The following is a 7,247-nucleotide window of genomic DNA, read 5'->3' on the forward strand; positions in this document are numbered from 1 at the left end:
ACAACATGGATGGACTCTGAGGACATTTTAGGAAGTGAAATGAGTCAGTCACAAAAGAGCAAATACTGTATGATTCCACTTAGGTGAGGTATCGCAAGTAGTTAACTTCATACATGTAGAAAGTAGAATGGTGGTTAGCAGGGCCTAAGGGAAGGGGCAGAGGATAATTGTTGTTTAACGAGTATAGAATTTCAATTCTTCAAGATGAAAAGGTTCTAGAGATTAGTTTCACAACAGTGTGAATATATTGAACATTAGTGAACTATGCATTTAAAAGGATTAAGGTGGAAAATTTTATGATGGTTCTACCATAATAAAAAAAGTAAAAATTTTTATATATAAACATAATAACAACTTAAAAGAGTTAACAGAAGAACAAAAAAAATGATAAAATACTAAGAGTAAACTTAATTAGAAATGTTTAAAATCTATAGGAAGGAAACACTTAAAAAGTCATGGAGGATGCAAAAGTAGTTTTGAACAAATAATTATCCAATGTTCTTCCATAGGGCAATTCGGCTTCACAAAGATGATGCTTCTCCCCAAGTTATAAATGAAAGTGATCCTAACAAAAATAGCTACACTTTTTTTTTCTGAAACAAGATAAGTTGATTCTGCATTTAATATGAAAAAATAAGTGAGCAATAGTAGCCAAGAAATAGGCCAATAATGATCAATGACTGAGGGTCAACGCTACAGATATTAAAATGTCCCATAAAGACTTTAAAATAAAGATAGTATGGCCCATGAATGGATATACTGAGCAGTGAAACAACAGAGAAAGTCCAGAATTAGACCCTGGAAATTTGGTAAATGGTAAAAGTAGTATATCAAATCACAGGAGAAAAATGACCTATTAATAAACAATGCTGAGACAACTAGATAGCTATTCTGTAAAAGATAAAATTGGCAAACCTTCCACTGTTCATCAACCTAAATTCCAATGAATCAGAGATTAAAATTTTTTGTTTAAATCTAAGTATTAGGAAACATGGGTAAATTCCTTTATAAACTGGGAATAGAGGAAGCCTTCCTGAATGTGACAAAAAATTTAGTTAAAGGACCTACAAACAATGACACTCCATAGAAATAAACATACTCCACGCCCAAATATTGGTTTCTAGATATTATTCTCACTCAAGGGAATATGCACTCCTGAAGAAACGGCTGATTCCTGGCCTAGGTCAGGGAAAGTACAAAATGGACATTTTGTTTTGGGAGGAAAAAAGAAAAAAGAAAAACAAAGAGGCACTCAAAAGGGGCCAAGTCCAAAAGCACAGAAGTCATCTTTAAGCTTCCTCCCATCTACTCCCCACCCTAGGCCAAATTTGGGAAAATCTAAGCAGAAAAATAATAATGACTCCAATTAGCCATAAAATGTTGTAAAATAATAGGTAAATAAAAATGCACGAGTCCATAGTGATTCTCTCTGCTCTGTCCAACATCCCTCTTTCTCCACACAAAAGCAAGAAAAATTGATTTAAAATGACACTTTTATCCCTAAAACTCCTCAATGATTCCCCTTTACTCTTAAAATCGAAAATCCTTGTTATGATTTCTAAGGCCATGTACTGAAGCTGAATCCGGCTTCTGTACCCCGACACCCAATTAATTTTCAGAGACAGAGTTTTGGGCGAAGTAGAAAAGAATAGCTTTATTGCTTTGCCAGGCAAAGGGGGCCACAGCAGGCTAATGCCCTCAAAACTGTGTGTCCCAACCTGGAGCGGGTAGTGAGGAGTTTATAATAATGGTTTAAAAGGGCAAGATCAGCTTGTAGACATTCTCCTTATTGGTTGGTGGTGAGGTAAGTGGGAGTCAGCATCATCAACCTGTCGGTTCTAACCTGTCTGGGGTCTAGTGCTTGTGGAGAGCCTACTGTTAATTTCTCCCACCTGGTGGGCATTTCAGTATCTGCAAAACAGCTCAAAGACATTGTTATATGTATGAATTGATGGGGAACCAGGACCTCGCCCTAAGGCTGCACTATTGTTTCTCTTGACTGTTCTTCCTTGTTTCGGCATCCCCTCCCTTCCCTAATTAGCAACTGTTTGAACCTGCCCGTTGGAGCTCAGGGGAGGTCCTGGAGGCTGAAGGAAACCTATTTCCTGTAATCAAGAAATGGGGGACACAGAAAGGCTTTTGTGCCCAGGAGCCCCCGAGGGTCCTGCTCAGTATCAGCCCAGAGCTGAGTCTTGTTTAACTACAACTTGATCTCATATTTTCCCTCCATTGCTCAGTGCATTCTAGCCCCACTGGCTTCTTTTCTCTTTGTCAAACACTCCAAGCCCCTGCACAACTTGGGAATTCTGTGCCTTATTTATTTCCTCTTCAATTTTTAACGATCTTCAATTATCTTATTTTCTTCTTTGTTTATTTATATCTTACCTGTCTTTCCCAGGATAATATAAATTCCAAAAGGTCAGGAAAGTCTGTCTTTTCCACTGTCAGATTCCAGTTCCCAGTATAGTGAGTGGGAGATAATTGGCTTTCAATGAATATTTCTGAATTATAAATGGAGGACGAATGAATAATAAACAGATAAATGAAATAATTCTTCTGACTTCCAGTTCTAGTCTCTTTCCATGACAAGTTTTTATTTTTCCTTCTTTCTGTGCAGTTTGTCTCTATATGTATATAGACCATACTGCATACATTATGTAGCCTATATGCTTACACAGTAAATCCTTCCATGTAGCTATCAATGAAATGAATGTGTATTGTTATTGTTTTTCCATTTAGAAGGCTAACACTGGAAAGGTCCTTAGAAATCCCATCAAATCCTCTTGCTTTACAGATAAGGAAACAAGGCCTGTCATGTATAAGTTGCTTAAGGTCACACAGCTAACAACTTCTATACTTGAAATTACATCCCAGATCTACACACTTTCTAGTTCAGTGGCCTTTTAAATACCTTTCCCTTTGCTATAGTATTGGTTTGTTCCTCAACCCTCAGCTCCCTACCTCCTGCCAACATACAACTGGGAATAGAATAGAAGGAAATGGTATGAGTGGAAAATGAGGTCCTCATGGTGTCTTAGAATCATCAGTGCCCCAGGAGAGAAAGTTTCACTGAGCTAGTAAGCATCACCGTGCTCCTTAGCAGCATTTTTTAAATCACTAATGTGCTCTCCCAATGAGATTGGCCTCAAATGACATTGTGTCTTAGGAGGCTGTATGCCAAGACATCCCCAGTGTGTGCATTTATGTTGTCTACTGTTCCCTAAGAACCACTTTGTCAACTGTGGGGATGGAAAAATTATTCCCGGAATTCCATGGCAACTATTTCCGAATTTCCCATGTTTGTTCAAATGATAAATGTAAAACCATCATCTATTTTTAAACTCTTTGGACTTTATTGACTCAAAAGAACAGGAAAACCCTGTCAGGACAATTCTGTTTTATGAAAAATTAAGGGTGGGGACTTTGCATTTCTTTAACTGGTCTAAAAGTGTAAGGTTGTTTTTCTTACACAAGAACTGTGCAGTTAATTGGAATTGAATGGCCTTGCTTTCCTTCGTAAATGAAGCTCATTCCTAAGATTGAGATGCTAAATCTTAATCATGGGAAGTCCCTGAGGCAAGGATGTGTGTTGAAGTATAAGGAACGGTTTAGCAAAAAACATACTATCCCAATGATCATGGGGTCTATAAAGGGAACAAGGCTCTCTTCTGGAAGGAGGTTTACTTTGGTATTCATAAAGGCCCCATAGTTCCATTCTGACATCCACTTCTCCTCTAACTATGCTTAGCATTCATTTACCCAAACTGTTGTGTAGTTTCAGTTACCCATATGGCATAGTACTGTTGGTTATAAAGGACACAAAATATGGGTAAAACTCTCTCCCTTCCATGAAGAAGCAATTTAATAAAAGTTTAACCACCCTAAATTACGCACAATTTCTATTTACCTTTATTTAAGCCACATGGGTGTGGGAAACTAATTGAAGTAAATTCAGAGTATCAGAGTTTGAAAGAAGTTCAGGAACTATCTTGTCCACTGCTACTGAATGTGAGGTCCCTGGGCCAGCAGAAGCAGCATTACCTGGAAACTTATAAGAAAATGTACAATTCTTGTCTTCACCCTATATCCACTCAACCAGAATCTGTGTAATATGATCCCCAAGCAATTCCTGTAAACATTAAATGTGAAAAGTCTTGATCAATCCACTGATATCTTGGATTCATTCTATATTTACAGATATAGGGGATTGTAATTCTGTGATAAATATATATTCAAGCTGATAATCTCCTCCTATGTCTCACTCAATACCACATAGCTTTATTCAACTTCAGCTACCCTTAGGTGAGCACAGCCTTACCTAGATTTCAGAACAAAGGATGAATCATTTGGAGCAATTCCTGGGTACTTGAATATTTAGAAAGAATTTGAGGGGTGGAGAGAAGAAAAAAAGGAGGGAGGGAAAAAAGAAAGAAATCTATCATAATTGCCTACAATTTCATAAATTTTGTTCAACATAGACCAAGTATAATCTCTCTCATATCAAGAGATACATATCTTTCTAAAAAAAATGTGAGTCATGGTATGGCAGATTGTATTATTGTCCTCAATTACTCCCTTCCCCCATTCCTCTAGTAGGCTTATTGGAGGGTAGGGGAGTGGTGGTGGGGGGGTGGAATGGCCAGGAATTTACCTGCCCGGACGTCAGGCTTGGTCAAAGGATCTGGTTTAAGATCAGGTTTGGCCAAGGAAATGTGTTTTGAGCTGTCATCACAGAGTTTTGGCCAGCCTTCTTGTTCTTTTCCTCTGCCTTGAGCAGAGAGGGACTTTTCTCTTACTCCAGATTCTTGGATAAAGAAGACACAGGGAGGAGAAACAGAACAGTCACCAATACGTAATGTGAGTGAGAAATAAGCCTTTGTTGTTGTAAGCCACTGAAATTTGTGGGCTGTTTAACTTGAGGAAAGCTGAATAATGCACAGGGTCATCTGTGTCTTCTAGCATCAAGGGCCATTCTAACTATATTTACTTGAGAAGAAATGTTAAATGTGAAACAGTCTCTGTACAGGGAATTCCCTGGTGGTCCAGTTGTTAGGACTCTGCCCTCCTATTGTGGGGGCACGAGTTCATCCCTGGTCGGGGAACTGAGATCCCACAAGCCACATGGCCAATAAATAAATAAATAAATAAATAAATAAATAAAAATTAAACCATCTCTGTACTATCAACATTTATCATGTAGATAAACTATAAGGAAAACAAAATACAAATAATCTTGTTTTGAGAGCCCATAGAAACTAACGAATCCTGGCCGCCCTCCTGGCCACTGCCTTGGGTTACTTTGTCAGCATCGAGGCGTCAGCATTGACTCACATGCCCAGGAGTGCTTCTTCGAGCGAGTCACCTCGGGCAGCAAGATGGGCCTCATCTTTGAGGTGGCTGAGGCTGGCTGCGTGGACATTGACGTGGAGATTACAGGGCCTGATAATAAAGGAATTTATAAAGGAGACTGGGAGTCCAGTGGGAAATACACATTTGCTGCTCACATGGATGGAGCAGCAGCATATAAGTTTTGTTTTAGCAGTGGAATGTCCAACATGACTCCAAAGATAGTGGTGTTCACCATTGATATTGGGGAGGCTCCAAAAGGACATGGAAACAGAAGCTCACCAGAACAAGCTAGAAGAAATGATTAATGAGCTCGCAGTGGCGATGACAGCTGGAAAGCATGAACAGGAATACATGGAAGTTCGGGAGAGATACACAGAGAAATCAATGACAGCACAAACAGCAGACTGGTCCTTTGGTCCTTTGAAGCTCTTGTTCTAGGTGCCATGACATTGGGATGGATCTACTACCTGAAGAGATTTTTTGTAGTCCGGAAAGTTGTTTAAAAAACCTTTTTCTGATGACCCCAAACTCATAATTCACTGTTTACCAAACATCTTGGTTATAGTAATGTCAAAAAAGAAAGAAAGAAAGAAAAAGAAAATAACAAAGGCGCATTGCATCTACCTAATTTTGGACATCAAGGAGACTTACTTGAAATTCAGAATGCAGATGTCCGCATGCCTGCAATGCACCAAATGTCTGAAAAATTGTTGATTTTAGGGGCTATTAAATAAATATATCACTTATTTTAGTGCTTTTTATGCCTCCCAGAATTATTATGGTTTTATCTTTAACACATTTCTTCTAAATTAAATATGTCACGTTTACCCTGGAAATAACGTTAACATTTTTCATTCACTTGGTGTAGGAGCATAACCAGAATATTAACATAAAATGACACATTTTTTAAAAAGTTGAATAAATCATTTGTAATTCCTTTAATAAAAATTAAATGAGAAGCATCTGCTTTTATAGTAGGTTCGAATTTCTAAAGTTAACCTTATAAACAAATTGATGCTTAGTAAGATTTCCTCCCTATTCCAAGACCAATTTCCAGTGTTGATACAGAAAATGGCTCATATTTTTATATACCTTGACTGAATTAACATGGTTAAACATAAATAATATTTGATTTCTCTCAGTAACCCTTCATAGTGTAGGAGACTATTTATTAGCTTTCTTATCCAGAGGAGAGCTCAGAGATTCAGCATGTACAAAGGTGTAACCACAACCAAACAGCTATTGGAGGAGTTTAGGCAGAACAATAATTCATTCTGGCAGCCTTTCCACACACAAGAGATTTGCCAAAGCTACCTACCAATTTATTTCATGTGTTGAAACAAATTTGTAAGATTTAAGAAGTTTTGTACCACTTGGAATTTGTTGCTTTGTTTTTTATTTTTGTCTACTCTTTCCCTCTCTCCCTACTCCTGTATTTTATAATTCACAACTATCTAAAGTCTTGGGTATATTAAACAGTCTTATAAAATAAGCCCTTTGAACAATGTAATTAACCAGTAACAGAAAAGGTCCTTGACACAGCCTCTGTCTTAGCTGTACTGTCCTCTCAGGTCTTGTCTTGATTACCAGAATCCTTCCTCACCGGAAGAAATTACAAATACATGCTTACACATCTGGAATCTATTGACTGAGGATCATCTCACAACCTAACAAAGCCTTATTTGCAGACTCTGGCAGTTTTCATTTTTCACATGCACATACCCTGCTTCAATATAAAGAGTCCTGAGTTTAACACTTTTCAGTTATAGAAAAAATGGAATGAATAAATAAATGAATGAATGAATCAGTTGAATGAATAAATAGAATTATTGTGTGCTTGGTGCAATCCCAAAGTGGACTCTATTTGAGTCTTCTGTTATATGTCTACTGTGTTGCTT

The 7,247-nt window shown here is 37.8% G+C and overlaps 1 pseudogene; it reads left to right on the forward strand.

Moving 5' to 3' along the window:
• The first annotated feature begins 5,262 nt into the window (after positions 1–5,262).
• On the forward strand, positions 5,263–5,852 carry LOC132427179 (transmembrane emp24 domain-containing protein 2 pseudogene; annotated as a pseudogene).
• Positions 5,853–7,247: the final 1,395 nt, after the last annotated feature.

This window comes from Delphinus delphis, chromosome 1 (assembly GCF_949987515.2).
Source record: "Delphinus delphis chromosome 1, mDelDel1.2, whole genome shotgun sequence".
In the NCBI taxonomy this organism is placed as follows: Eukaryota; Metazoa; Chordata; class Mammalia; order Artiodactyla; family Delphinidae; genus Delphinus; species Delphinus delphis.